The sequence below is a fragment of the Misgurnus anguillicaudatus genome, unplaced genomic scaffold, assembly GCF_027580225.2.
Source record: "Misgurnus anguillicaudatus unplaced genomic scaffold, ASM2758022v2 HiC_scaffold_32, whole genome shotgun sequence".
Lineage (NCBI taxonomy): Eukaryota > Metazoa > Chordata > Actinopteri > Cypriniformes > Cobitidae > Misgurnus > Misgurnus anguillicaudatus.
The window spans coordinates 1,117,376-1,133,744 of NW_027395282.1; the positions used below are offsets into that span (position 1 = coordinate 1,117,376).

The 16,369-nt window shown below is 38.0% G+C and overlaps 1 protein-coding gene across 2 annotated transcripts in view; it reads right to left on the reverse strand.

Moving 5' to 3' along the window:
• The window catches only part of LOC141363131 (dystroglycan 1-like), a 35,838-nt gene extending 22,620 nt beyond the window's left edge, over positions 1–13,218 (reverse strand). The window contains exon 1 of one of the 2 annotated variants that reach the window (XM_073865683.1): positions 12,791–13,218. The gene's annotated coding sequence lies outside the window, so the exon portion shown is untranslated. Of the gene's footprint in view, positions 1–11,995; positions 12,156–12,790 lie in introns of those variants that run through there. The other variant, XM_073865685.1, reaches the window with a different exon arrangement.
• Between the last annotated feature and the right edge of the window lie 3,151 nt (positions 13,219–16,369).

A 16,369-nucleotide genomic window follows, 5' to 3' on the forward strand; every position in this document is an offset into this window, starting at 1 on the left:
CAAATGCTTTACAGCGTTCTTCAGGTTTTTAGACCCCACAAAACATAAACATAAAGCCATTGTGTTTACGCGTGGATTGCCACCCTACGTCCCAGAGCTTAATTCAATTCATAGCATGCAGGAGTGAGTGTGGGCGAGTTTTTGTGGTGCACAACAGGAAAGAACGGTATGGGGTAAATCCATATTAAAACAACAGAGTGAAACAAAAAGTGATCAGCAGGCCCACTACACACCCCAGGTCCTTTTAAAGGAAAGTGCCCTTGCAAACACACAGGTCCGCACACGCCTGTAGTCCAAACATGATCTGGAAGACCCAACAACATCCTGATACTTGAGAAAGGGGTGTGGAAGACAAACTGACCCCACATGCACACCTACAACAATGGGAGTCTTTAAAGCTTATTATGAAAACTCAGTTTCAAGTTTCAAAAGCCACAGAAAAATATTTTTATGGATTATGTTGCAATCATACTCATCCACATTAAAAAAATGAAAAAATAATAGCGGCACACAAAAATGGTGTAACTTGATTTGCAGTCGATATGTTGCATGGGAATGCGCGTTTGATGCCTATGCGCTTGGAGATATGAAAACAGGCAAGGGTAGCAGTGCTTTACACCTCTCTAATGCATTTTTAATTTGATGAAGCTAAAATGAATCGAGAGAAACAATTTAGGGAATTGCAACGCTTTCCCAAACGGAAGGGAACGCATGTTCCCGTTGATTAAAACTCAGTAAAGTCAGTCGTCAGCTGTTTCTCTTTGATGGCAGTATGGTTTGCGAAGAGTTTGACTGTGATTTACTTAAGAGGCTCCTTGGCTGCCTGCAATTATGTGAAGGCAACAAAACAATTAAAAATTAGAAAAAGAAAACCCTTAAGAAAGAAAAGCCCCTACAAGTTTTAGTAGCATTTCCATTTCGTCAGTGCAATGCAATTATTTTATGGACCTTTAGCGTAGGACACTGGAAATTAAAGAATAAGGCAAGTACCTCGGGATGCAATTTTACATCCAGGTAATACAATGCACTCTCTGAGGTTTAATAGCTAGTCATCCAATTTCTCCTTCAATTAACGAAATTATCTTCCTTGTCCGATGCAGGCAGTCATTTCAATACAGAACTTCAAAAACAAATCAAACTCTTCAGACCCAGAGACTGAGACAAAAATGCAGTCTGTAGTCTTTGAATTGTGTAAATAATGGCACTTCTTTCAATAAGACTCACGCAGGGTGAGAAAAGTTCCTGTAGGAACAAGGTGACCTTCATAATTATGTTTGACAAGCTTTACTTAGCTATGATAATGTGAAACTGCCATCCTGGTGTGAATCAGCCTACCGCAGGGCACTCAAAGATCTGGAGCCACCTAATTTGTCAGGTGCTTTTCTTGCAAGGACGACCAGAAGCAGCAAAAATACTTACTTAATGTTTTAAATAGTTATAATGCATTAGTAGGGCAAGTCACCCATCTCTGGCAAACTCCACGTCAAAAGCCTTTCATTAGATTGCCATGTCTCCCTTGTCTAATGTTTAACACAAATCAACTAACCTTTCAAGTCAACATAAAACTGTGCTCGCTGTATTTTACTTCTTGAAGCCAGCTTGAAAATTGGGAATCATTGCCACGAATCATTCACAATAAATACAGACACATAAAAAAACATAACAATAATAGGGTTGTTTCGATTTCACGTTAACTTTAAGGAAAGTGGACGAATAGGCTCTCTCCAGAGGGCCATTTGCAGAGATGCATTGCATTCTGGGAAGATTTCTGGAATACCGCCAAACAAAGATATTGTCTTTGGTCACTAGGTCCTTTTTATATATCATTGACAAGGCTATAAACACAAACACCCATACAGAAATAGTTTCCACAAGGTCAAATCAAAAGGGCACCAGACACCAGAGAAGTGTTATCAGCACGGCAACAGCAAATAGATAAAACTGCTTTGTGAACGATGAACCGAAAGGTGGGCCAACCAAATCACACACCCTAATGAATCAGGAATAGCCATGTATATATTAATACACAAAGTCGACCAAGGATAAAAGATTAGTAGAGATACGGCAATAAAATCTATTCAAGGACATAGCAGGGTTGCGAATCTAGCTCCATTATTAAGGAGAAGCTAAACTGGACGCACATTCTGCCTTATGAATTTGTCATTGAATCCCATTCAGGTTTTTAAAATATCATGGTTCAAAGTGCAAGATGGCCCAAATTTACGTGCACCTGACTGAATGGCAGTTGGCAACAAAGGGAGAAAGCAAATCTACAAAATCTGTAAATGAGCTGCTAGGCCTTCGGGTGCTGAGGTGAAGCAGTGCAACGCTGGGACTGTCACGTTCGGCACACCAATCTGGACAAGTTGGGGTGAACGGGAGGGGTGACAGAAACAAAGGGGGGGTCGGAGTGCAGCGCAGCTCTCAAAGGGACGGCAATGGCATTCGGCACATACACCGACCCGTATATCCGTTGAGAAAAGGGAGTCTATAAAACCCACTGCACAAGGGCCTGCTTATCCGCGCAACTGACGCGTGCATGTTGTTCAGCAAGGATAAAATCTCTTCAAAGAAGATCAATGTTTGCTCAGAAAACACGACAGCTTGGCGGCAGAGAAACCCATTTACACTTGCTGCAACTTTAATGTCACGAAACCAAATTAAAACCACGCCACTGTCCTTCCAAACAGTACACAGATCTGCAGAGGACGGGAGGAAATTCTCTTAACCCAAACCCAAACAGATGGCCTTAGAGACGCAACAACTGACTTGTTTAAAAGAAACACATCTGTTAGGGTGTCTTGGATCAACGACCTGTGTCAATAAACAGCTCAAAATAGACATTAACAACCTAATTGACTATGCAGCATAGATGCCAAGATACATGTGGTCTGGGCCATACAATAACATAACCTTGCAGGGAAAATTTGTTACAAAAGGTTCAAACTGTACCCTACGGACAAAGACACAACACGGGACGAAATCACTGATAACATTGTGAAGAGACATCTTCTGATATCTGCCAAACTTACGAAACTGAGAAATCATAGCTTTTCCTTGCGGAAAACATTTTCTGCAATATAAGCCACATAAATCAAACGCGCCGAGATATTAAAGAAACACAGAAGAGCCAAATATGAGAGAAAACTAAAAATAAATCACTTTACTGGGACTCTTTGGATGACAACCCCAGGTGATCCTGAACTTTTTGTAATATGCTAAAAGCCAAAAAGCGTACAATCTAGAATGCATTACAAAGCGTGCGATGCAGAAAATAACTAACCCACTGTATGAAAAGAGATGCCTTAGTTTTACAGTGCCGGCACTCTCAATGCAATCCCTCATACTTTTGTTTACTTTGCCATACATGTATGCAATGCTCTACACGCTTAAAGAATACTCCACTTCCAGATAATTTAACCACCCTCCATCTCATATGTAACGCCTTACCTTTCGACGTGATTACGCCAAAACGTAGGGTCGCGCTGGCGCCTCACATGGCTAGTGCAAGGCGAGAAATTGCAATTTAAAAGTACAGTACTGGCTGAATTGACACTGTGAACCGTTGATATTCAATAAGAGACAAATCCTGGAATGATTTTTTTATTTCTTTTCGAGTGAACAAAGAAAGACATAAACATCTTGGATGATATGGGGGTGAGTAAATTATCAGAATTTTTGTATGAAAGTGGAGTAATCATTTAACATACAGACTCCACAAGTTTTACACCTTTTTTACACCGTTAACACCTTACACATCTAAGACTAGCATTTTATGTTTGAAAACTATTTAACTTCTATGCACCAAGTAGGCTAGTTCAAGAAAATGTGTGAATAATGACTGATGTTTCCATAACTAAAAACCTTGAACTACATGCTGGATGAAATCTTTGACTAAAAAATAAAACAAATTTGTGCAAGTTTGAGGAATTTTAAGCTTCACAACATGTCAAAACAGAAACATCATTATGTCCCAGCCTTTATGTAGTCATTTTCCCTGAACAATGTACAGCCTTCATTCACAACCACACAATACTCACAAAGCAATGTTGACTTCACCTTAAGGACATGCATTACTGTAGCGTTCTTGCTTTGCCAAGGTAAGGGACTACACCTTCCCACATCACATGTTCCCTAAAAAAAATGTTCCCTTTCTGATGGCACACTCTCTGTATACACAAAATGGAAGCTATTGGGAATCCCAATCTGTAGTCTTGTTCACACTGCTATGTGAGGGAGCACGTACAAACATAAACTATCTGAAGGCCTGGTGGTCTCAAATAAAGAGGGACAATGTCTTTCATTGACTCCAAAGACACCAGGCTGTGAGAATACACGCGATCTAGTTGACCTGAGAGAAATGGCATACGCGCGCTCCTCTGGTTCCTTGGTTCCACAGCGGTTCTGCTATATTTACTTGGTCAGCACTTTTTAGTTACCAACCAACCGACTGAAAGCTTCTACTGTTTGTCAATGTCAAACACACCTGGTCTTCCCATTTTCCCCCAGCTCCTTTCCTTTTGTCTTAATCAGGGACCAAGATTGTATATGAAGGCAGCATGAAGCCCAGTGCTTCCCAAATTTGTTCTGCCAGGCCCTTGTTTTGTAGAGAATGCAAAACTTTCCACTAAGATGCAAGTGTTGGCTAATATTTGCCTTGTGATTGCAAGTCTATGGTATGTGGTTTCTTATTAGCCCATCACCAGCCTTACACCCACCCCGGTTAAGACCCTGCATCAATATACGCCTATGGATTTTTTAACCTATTTTATTGTCTGTTCTGCACTTCAGAAATAACAATGCAATGGCTTCAATCGTGGAGTATGAGCAAAAGTAATGCAAACACCACGAATTAAACCGAAAAAACATGTTTTGGTTCACCTTGTAATGTTGTTTTCCGATTGTATCCTCACAAGAGTGGCCAAATTTGATTCTGGAATTAGGAGGCAGAGCTGTCTGAAAAATCCACTATAGGCACTCAGTATAATTCCTTGAAGCGATATTGTACAAATTGACAAGTTGTGCGGCATGAGGACACCCCCCTCCTCCACGGCACACCGCCATTCAAGGAAAATTAAATTGACGGATTTAAGATTCACAAGGAGTGGACGGAGCGCGGCCAGGAGCGTGCCCTGAATTTTAAACTCTAATCAGACCCCCTGCTCATTGCCCACACTGATTTCATCCAGAAGTGCAAATGGCGGGGCAGAACACAGAAGCTTGTGAAAGATATCAAAACCATAATTCTTAGAATTGCCTGCAGCAATGCATAAAAAGTAAAGCTTTGTATCAATATGTTTTTTATCTATTAAGGGTTTGAGGGGACCCCATGAAGTGACCTGGACTCAGCACATATGGATGTAAACAGTGATCAATGGAAAGCAAAAACCAATATTCCAGTGTAGATGGTGCAAAGAATATAGTGATTAAAGAGAGCTGTTTATATGTACTGTAAAGTAGTGTAATAATGTTTTTACTCCTTAGTAGTACATACTGTTCACTACATCCCATGAGTTGGGAAATGCAGCAGCAACGATTAACTTGCTAATCTTGCAGCTTCATGGCTTAAAGTGAAATGTAATAAGTAGCTTGTGATGGAAAAAATATTCAGGGCAAAATATATCATCGTTTAAACAAAGTACACTGTAAATCATTGTCTTAAAGTAGACGTTTTCATCAGCCCTCGAAGCCTGAAAGGATTCACGTGACCTCTTCTGTGACTTTGGCTTTCTCGTCCACGACTAACCTCAAACTTTTATCTGGCTAATCTGTTAAGCAACGCAGGTGTTTTCCCCTCTCTCCTCGGCTTGGTGTAGATCTGAAGGTAGTGGCAGATCTGAGCTCAATCAGGACTCCACAGTTGCCTTCCTGAAGCGTTCTCGTAAAGATCACGAAACGCAAAGTCGCACTTCGGTAAACAGCGGGCAATTTGTGTGGGAGTCAAAGAGCAACTTAAAGCGGTGGGTTTCCCTTCATCCGAGAGGATGTTGGACACAAATTGGTGTTTGCAAACATTAAACGGGCACAATGTTTTATTTTCCTCTCAAAGCCGGCAGACGCGACCCCCTGTTTAACAGGCAAGCGGGATACGTAAACAGCATCAGCAGAATCAATATTATCGCATTTTTTAAGCAGGTAATTTAAGTGTGTGTTCATGTGAGTTGGCTTTTATCTGCTCAGGTTAGCCCATCCGGAGCTGACAACATGTCTTAGTCTCCAGGCCATCGCGCTAACATCCTATGCTACATTAAACTCGCGTTCAACAACGTGCTGAGCTAGTGAATCACGCCGTCTTCCCTGTAAGACAGATCTTCCCTCCTGTTTTTCCTTTTGAAGATCACAGGCCAAGACGTCTCCATCGAGCCCATAGAAATCAGTCTGAAAAACATTGCCAATGTTGCTCTGCCCAATGCAAGAACTTGGCAAGCAGACCTCCAATGAAAAGCTGCTTTTTATTGTTTGGTATAGGCTGTGCGATTTACACAAAGCTGTTTTATTCTCAAAAATGTCAGAGCGCAGCTTTGGTCCAAAGGTCTCAGACACTGCGAAAAAAAAAAATCCTGACCCTAGTTGTGCAGTGACATTACAGCTACAAGAAACTTGTTTTTTCGAATACTGTACTACATTTTCACTCTCTCCCCATCATCCTCTTCAAGACTTAAGCGTGAAGCTGTTATTGCTAATATTAGGTTTGCCAGAAATGAATTATGCAGTTTCTGCCAATTATAAGTCTGCAGCACAACCTGTTTAATAAAATATGGAAAACTTGAACAGCCAAAAACCAATCTGAGAAATTGACCTATTTCAGGGATTATAACAAATAGCCTATTTGTTTACTTAAATTGCAAAAGACATTGATTTTTAAAAAGGGAAATATGTAACTAATGAACCACTCACCAAATCTTATGTAATGCCCCTCAACAAAAAAAGAGCAACATTTCATGATACCAAAAATGCACAATGTTTACACTTCAAAAAAATCAACCACTAAATGTGTTATAGTCGTCTCTACACATTACGATGTAACATCTATAGAAAAAAATTACACCTGTCATTGTCAGCTCTACTGACGTAGACACAACATGAAACCACTTACAAACCATTTTACTCCCATAATTTGTGAAACAACACTGCTTAAGAAAAAAAAAATATCCATTGCAAACTTGACCACTGCGATCTATAGGAGGTGGGCTTCATTGTCTACGGTTGGATGAGAATGGAAAAAAATAATAGGTTTCCAGAAAAAGACTGTCATTACGCTGTTATACAACATGTAAGTGAACACATGTTGATAAAAAAAAAATTACAAGTCAAACACATCCTTTATTTCTTGAGATTAGCATTCCAGTGGTTCAGAAACATAACAGAATGACTAGAAACATTGAATAAATACATAAAGAAGATCAGTTTGGCATTACATTCATGCCCCACTAGGAAACTGCAAGTCAAACTAGCCAAAGCAACGGCATAACATTATTATCATCAAGTCAACATATATCTCCTGACCACTATTGCATGTTATTGCATATACATATGTGCACGGTATAGTGGAGGGAAAATCTATTAGCTCTGTGCCAGTGAGAAAAACAGATTTGTCTGCGCTCCACACCTATGCTGATGATGCAAGTCTTATCACAGCACACATCGTACGCAGCCTTGCATTAGAGCCGTTTCCCACCGCCTTTAAAGCCCCCTCCCGCCGAACAGAGCCCCAGGGTTATTTACAAGCAGTGCTACAGAAATCTAGGTTAGGCTGCTATTGAAGTGTGAACTATTGCACACTGCAGCAGACAGTGCTTCAAAAGAATGAAGCTGCTCACTGGAAAATAAACAAGAGCTGCGTCTGTGTGCATGCGAAAAAAGACGTGCAGCCTGCCGACGCATCGCGACTCGGGTGCCGGCGTCATTTTAAATCCAATCACCCTGCAAGATTACAGGAGGTCCGGTGCGTGACTCCAAACGTCGGATTTTGTTGTGGGCGCGCCTCCACCAGCATAGGCTTTATTTATGGAGAGAGACTCAACCACATACATTTTTGTGACTGTACCTTGCAATAAACTTTCAAGAACCTGCTAGGAGTTACTTTGTCTATTTTTAAATCCAAACACAACTGTAGTCACGTGTGCAAGAATAAATCAATATTGTCATACGCTAATGTTTTCTCAACGCTCCTTTCGAAATGGCTGCACCGTAAAAGGGCATTTTACAAGGTACACCAGAAATAAATATCTCCGTGGACTGGTTAGCTCGAACAAATTACGGCATAAATGAACATGCAATTACAGAAGCAAGAGAGTTCTTCTCAGGGGCAAACAAATCAATAACTCTTGACAAGTGCAACAGTACGACGCGCCAGAACATCTTCTGCAAGACGATCGGCTCAAGGGACATTGCAATACCTGCAATCGCAATTAAATTAAGGACTTCTGAGAAAAAAACTGCTTGGGACCAACTTAAGCGCCCACCACCACCGACTGCGATGTACTCCAAACTCGGATTGAAAGAGTGGTGAGACTGGATATGAAAGTGGGCAACATTATAGGTAAACCAGAGAAGATGTGAATGCGTGTGAAACACTATATGTAGACGAGCAATTATAGAACTTAAACAAGAAAAAAGGGCAGGGAAGAAACGTATACCTGTCCTCTAATTTTATCCCCCTTTACTAGCTGGATTTTCCCTTGGGAAGGAATGAGGGGGTTGCAGAAAATAGACTCAACTACATGCCAGGACAGAGATGTGGCCTTATTCCAGAACAACTCACTAAAGCCTTGTTCATACCAGATATGTAGAGACTAAACAACCAACCAGCAGCTCAATACTGAGATTTTATTTCTTAAAAACTGGGTTTGACATAGAGAGGACATTGAATGCTAGCTTGTATCATCAGTTTTAGGTTGGACTCTATCAAAAACTTATAACAGAGACCTGTTAACAACAGTCTTATAAAGTAATATGTAATATCAATAAATCTTTTGTAAATGTTACAATTTTCTCGAGAAATGTGTAACACCATAATCTTTGATAAAAATGTAATATAAACAGTAATAGGTTCGAACCCAGATATAAAAAGATTATGCACTTTGTATTGTAAGTCGCTTTGGATAAAATCATTTGCAAAATGCATAAATCTTAATAAAATTTGCAACCATTTAGATTATAAAACAACAAATATAACAGCATGTTATTGTTGTAAGCCTATATATTTACCAGGGGTGGCCAATAAACTGGCCGGTAGAGATTTTGGACTATCATCTCTATCGAGGTTACGCACCCACGTCACGTTGCGGTGCACGTGTTGACGAAAATGTAATGTTTGTATACGTATTTAAGCTCCGCGGTTTATAAAAAAAGTGATTCTAAGCCATTGAAACACAGACATTACTAAATTTCTGTGTGAGATGAGCGCCCAAGACGCATTTCCGCTGATCATAAAGCTTGTGAGCATTTTTGGCGCTTTATTGGCCTTAAATACACATTCGTCAAAAAGTATCCTCATAAACACAAAAATGTAGGTCTTAAGAGAAAGTAAAGAGTTGAAAAAGCTATCACACGTGTAACAGTATTTTGGCTCCGCAGTGACTTTGGTCTTAAAGGGGAAGTTACCTAATTTTGCTCCTGTCAGTCACTCATGTTAATAAATCTCTTTGAATTTTAATATTAATTAAATAATAATTTCTTAAATAATAAATTTCTTACTGCTCTTGACTTAATCACTTTTCTACCTTTAATAACATATATATTTATACGATATTCAGGGCTCCAGACTAACTTTATTCAATAGGAGTACAGTGGCCCCCAGCTAAAAATTTTAGGGGCACAACCAGAAAATTTAGGGGCACACACTGTAAATTAACATGCTAACCAAATATTCACATTCTACTCATTTCCACTGTATTACTAATAAATACTTTAATGATAGATGCAGAAAGTACAATGTGCTGTTTCAAATTCAGTGTCACATCACAAAAAAAGGACAAATTTACTGGTCGCACATGTGCGACTGGATGTAAAATTCAGTGGCACACTCTAAAATTTTGGTGGCAGTCTGGAGCCCTGATAATATATATTTATATTTTATATTTTCATTATTTATATTTATTTATTTATATTAAATCCTTATTTCCCGACTGACTGTTTATCTTCAGTCAGCTTGATTTTTGTCTTCTTTTTATGCTTGTATAAGTTTTTTGTGAGAATAATGAAAATTATACGTCATTAAAGATTTTAATAACATAAAAAGAAAAATCTACCGCGATACATATCGTTACCATGATATAAAAGGAACCTATCGTGATATAAGATTTTGATCATATCGCATATTTTCCATGCTGCAGTCGATTCATAATTATTATATATTATATTATGATATTATTATAATTATATTACACCCAAACAGAAATTAAACAACATTACACCAAAATCGCTATCGGCTGTACCAAAACAATGCTTGTTAAGATGAGAAACGACTGGCAGATGCTAAATTTAACCGAGTTTGGGTACAAAGATTCACGTTTTTAAAAATTATCATTGTTGAACACACAATAAACAATTAATGAGATACTATAAATAACTATGAATGTCAAAGTGTAACACAATATTCCTTGTTTTGGAGTCAACTTGGTGTCTAGTAAAATCTACAAGCCTTTGAGAGCATGTTCCTGTTCAGCGAGGTACATCAAACGAAGAAAGCAAATATTAAGAGATAGCGTGGAAATGTCTGCTGTGTTTATGGAGGTCCTCATGTCCCTCGACAAGAAGGGGGGGGGGGTGAAGAAACCCTCACACAGCTGAAAGGTTTGAAAACGTCTCCATGGAGAGTCGGACGTGACAAACATGATAAAATGCCAAACAAGCCAATAAGCAAGAAAATTCTCTTGCTTCATTAGTGGTGCACACTGGAGGACTTTATTGGGTTTATATTAGGAGGTGAAAACAAAACAAATTCATACAAACACATTTTGAGGGTTTTGTAGGTGTACACTTTAAACTAAAGCCTGAAACAGTCTGTAGGCTACCTCATTCAACAACATTTCTTTCCAAAATGTCAGACACAACAATGCCACCACAATATTTACCAACACCAAAAACCGGACATCAAAGAAAAACGGTATAAATAAATAAATAAATAAAAAGGAAACAGCGTTTTAAACACAACACAATCTTCAAAAGACGCCAGAAACAAAAACGATTAAAAAAAAACTAACTTATATGCTATCGGAAAGCAAATACAAAACGGAAATGAAGGTCGGTTGCACCATATTCAATATTTACATGAGCAATAACATATTTAATCGGTTTTCTGTTAAGATCGATACTGGTGGTCATCTATTAGTAATCAATAACACCTTAAATGACCCACCGATGTCCTTTAACGACTAAATTAACACACAATAATAACATTGGGGAATCGTATTACAGGAGACGAGTTACTCACACGGGTTCTCTTCAAATCTACATTTATAAGACATGCTCGTTTATCAAGTGGTCACCAACTTGACACATTACTATTTAACCGACCATCCGAGACCATTTAAACCTCCAAAAATAACCAGCGGGTAGTTGTCTATGAACATCATAACTATAACGTTAGATATCGCTAGAATGTACATTGAAACACACAAACGCGAACGACAATGATCCGAATCGTGTTCAGATATCGAATCATATCTATACACTCAGTTCCAATTCGATATCCCGCGATGACCGGTCAACGAGCCATTTAAAACCCCATCTTCACCGCAAATGACGCGCTGGAAACGACGCGACAACCTAGAACGCCTCCGTGACGCGCGCCGTCGATTACAAAGAGACCGTTCTAGCATGTCGCGTCGCGTCGACGCTCGCTTGCAGTTAACACGGGGGTCTTACACCTGTTTGCACTCGGTTCGTTACAGAAGCGCCAGTGTCTCTGCAGCACAAACAAGCGCGAGCCTAAAAATACCCCTCATAATTCATCTCAGATGCCACAAACGCCCTCCGCGCGATCTCTTACCTGCGTTTTAATAGATCGGCGTCACATCTCAGCTATTTGAACGTCTGAATATCAATCGTATAGGTTCATCCGAGCGCCAGGAGGAGAAGAAATCTCGCCCTTCTGGCTCTCTTCTCTCCATCTACACGAATCAATCCGCACACACACACTTTCACTGTCCAGACACAAGACCGGAGCAGCAGAGCCCAGAACCGCTCGCGTCGATCTGCACACCTCACTGTGGAGACTCGACTAGACGAGCGAAGATTCAGACGACCACACATACGTCCAACTTTGGGATTTATTACATTTTGTATTAACAAAGTTTAACAGTTGAACATATATTATGGTTATTATATTATTCTCTCTATAGTAACGCCATGGTATTTTCCTTAAAATACAAAAGAATAACTATTGTTAAACAATGTTTTCTTAGAAACAAGTTTGTTTGTAGCCTACTACTTAAATGTAAGATTATAATGTAATGTAATATAATGTAATAATAAAAATAATTTTATAGTGACCTGCTTTCATATAAATAGAACAACTGAGATTCTTTCCTAAATGGATTAGTGTTGAAATATTTAAAATGCATTCTGTATTTTTATTTATCTATTGCATTTATTATGCTATTTAATATCATTTTATTCCAAATGCTCAATTCCTACGGAGAAAATTGTTGATTTATAATTCTTGAATAAAAACTTTGTCAAACTTCAAGACTCGACCAGCAGATTCCGTCCATTCGTTCACACGTACATTTGACACAGAAAATCACATCTCAAAATAATGTATAATAATAAAAAACACATTTACCGTTTAAACTGAGACAAACTGGCCAGAATCCAAATTAGATTAAAATCCTTCCGAAGCTCCTCTGTTGTACAGACAAATCAGTCAATCTTGTAGACAGGTGAATGTATATCGCTGGTTACTGATGTCTCATTTGAGTTATTAATAAACTCGCTCGGTTTCAAACGTGTCCTTAAGATTCATTCGATAAGCCTGGAATGAGGATGGGTTATTCCTGACAAATCCACGGGGCGATTGCGCGGCGCTCGATTACAAGTCCTGCTGTGATTCTTGATGACGAATAAAACAAACGAAAAGAAAGATAAAATGAAAGGATATAACGAAAGTCGAGGACGGTCACATAGCTGAGCGAGAGATTTGTCAACCTCACATCCCGATGTGGTTAAATGAAGATCGACGTGAGAGCTGATGTGCACTTGCTGTGTAACTCCACTGACTGTGCTTTGAAGAATCTCTGCTCTTCACATGAAGAAGGAGGAGGAGGAGGAGGAATATACCTTTACACTCCACCCCTTAACAGTGTGATCCAATGTCCAGAACCTGCACATACTGGAAACATAAGACAGATTCTTTTATTATTGTCTTAATCTTTTTATTTTATTTCACTTCATTGTGTATTTGTAACCTATAACATTTATTGTATGCTGCAGAGAGATGTAGCAAGAATTTCAATACGTCATACTGACTGTGGTTCTCAAACATGGGTGTGTGTCCCTGGGGGGCCCTGAGATGGTGCCATGGGGGGCCCCGTTTAAATACATTAAAAGAAAATCATTAATTTATCATAAATCTGTGTAGTTAAACTTTAGAAAACAGTGTCTACTATCAAACAGCACTTAATACTTTAATATGTTTTGTTTAATTCAAATTTTGGAAGCTTTGGAATGTTTTATTTTTTTTTTTGGGGGGGGGGGGGAACGCAAACAATTTTTGAGAGTGACCAATGAAACTTGAATTATAAAACATAGCATTTATTTATTTATTTATTTATTTATTTATTAAATGCTATACAATTCGTTTTATGAAAATGAAACTTGAATTATAAAACATAGCATTTATTTATTTATTTAGTTATTTATTATTTATTTATTTGTTAATTTATTAAATGTTATACAATTCATTTTAGTAGACTGGTAGTTAACACACAAACAGAAATAAATTATTTATTAATTTTATTTGAGCTGTAGCCAAAAGGAGTGGGCCGAAGCAAAAAGCTTATAAACGCCCTCCCCAAAAATTAATATTACAGTAATACAAAAATCATAATACAAAACAACACAATGCAACATCAAACAAAAACAAATCAAGCAATATGCAATAAAACAAAAAATTATATACACTTGCAATATCTAATAGTAACAATACTCCTAATGGTAAATTAGGAGTATTGCAATTAAAATTAATTGCATTTGAATAACTATCTGTTATTTTGTTAAATTATTATAATACTGTTTTTCTACTGCCCAACTAAGACTATATATCATATAACGTGCAGTTTGATATTATTTGTGCTTTATTATATTATTTTTGCATGTTTCAGAATTACTGGTGTTTAGTACACTTTTTTCAAGTGCACTTAAGTGGGACTGAAGTAGAATTACACTTATGTGTGTAGTGTATATTATTTACACATTTATTTTGCACTAAAATAACAATGTACTATATTTTATATTTTTGGATAGTGAGTGGTTGAGAAGTATTGAAAATAATGCCTTCCACAGTTCAATTGATTCCATAAATACTGTACTATACAATAAGCTTCCTTGTTTCTAATCTCACTTTCTGAAAACCTCCAGGATTAACCTCATCAATCAGTGCCTGGATGCTTTCAGAGTATTTCTTTTAAATGTGATCTCAGGTACTGCTGGGGACATGTGCCCTTATTAAAGATGGCCTTTATTGATCTGTGATAGCCACCCCAGGTTGTCTCTCAGATGGCCACCTTTATATCCAGAAATGGCTAGATATTGATTGCAGAGTGAGAAACTGAGATGTTGATAATCTTATCCTTCACAGAAATACAGCGCAACTCCAGAGACCAAAGGTCTCCTTTTTCTCCTCAAATCTGGGTATTCACTATTTAATTGAAATGCTGGCTGAAATGGATAGAGCAAATGAAATCACAAAGGTGCAAAGCTGATTATATCTTACCTGCTATTGAGACAAACATTTGTACAAGGCTCCATCTCTGCCTAAAGGGATTGAGTGACCTGTTTAAGATATGCATGAGCCTATAGACTACATGAACAATGAGAAAGCCTTTCTCACACCATCCTAATAACAGATGTTGAGGCAAAGTAAGGTTTAAACCCTGATGTGTAAAGAGGTTAAATAGATTTTTTGTGTATTGATGGTGTCTCTAAATATTGCAGTTGAGTAAATGTTACATTTTAAGAAATACAAAAGACAATTTTTTGTATATTAAGTACAAAATTAATGCATGAAAATAGTTAATTTACTAAGTGTTTAAATAAAGTGTATTTTAGAAAAAACTTTTTTTCACCTGATGATACAAATTGCATTTATAGCACATAGCGCATACGCTTATTTAAGGTGCATAGAAACATGTCTTCACAATTGTTTGACATTAAATGAGATTGAGCATATAAAAATGCTGAATGTGTACTATATTTTAATTAAAAAAAATTCCTGGCCTCTATTTCTCTACCTTCAGACACATTTGTTGAAATGTGTCGCAGTAATTCTCATATGCATTACCGGTACTTAGGTCAACTTAAAAAAGTACTTTAATTTGTTAAAAAAGTACTTTAATTTGTAACACCTAAAAACTCACTTTAGTTTCACTTTAGGTAAAAAATTTATGTTGAATAAACTTTTTTTAAGTGTTACCAATTGAAGTAACTTTTTAGGTTAACCAACTTTCACTATCGCCATATTGTTTTCCTTACTTTTAAAAGTCACTTTGGATGAAAGCATCTGCTTAATTAGCCTGATCTAACAAGAATTTGTACATATTTTACGAGTTGGCTAATTTGTATGAATTCGTACCAGGGGCGTGGCTAGAATTTTATTTTTGGGGGTCCCATCTTAAAATGAGGGGGCAACTATAAATAAACAGCTTTACACCTGTGCACATTTACAACAGCATATTTACTTCACCGTTTCAGCAGAACATGAAGTAGACTCAGATGATATAGATGGCACATTTTCTCCTTCTCGCTCATCTTTCCGTGCTTTTTTTAAATAGCGTAATATTGTACTCTACGCAACAGCTGCCATTGTCACTGAATATTAATGAACTCTCATGCGAAGGTGACAGCGTAAGTAACGCACAACAACATGTGACATGAGCTAATCCAATCAAGTTTGAAAACAGCTGCATTTTTACCGTGCAGCATTTTGATTGGCCAATCTATCAATCAGACTAAGAAATCAACATTTTCTTATTTTATTTATTTTATTTTAAGCAACTGGAAATCTGAGGGGGCAGACATGTAAATGAGGGGGCCAAGGCCCACCCAGGCCCCCTTGTGGCTACGCCCCTGATTCGTACGAAGTTAAAAACGTACAATTATCATAAAATAAACAATAACGCCACCCCAAAGCCCAACGCACACGGGC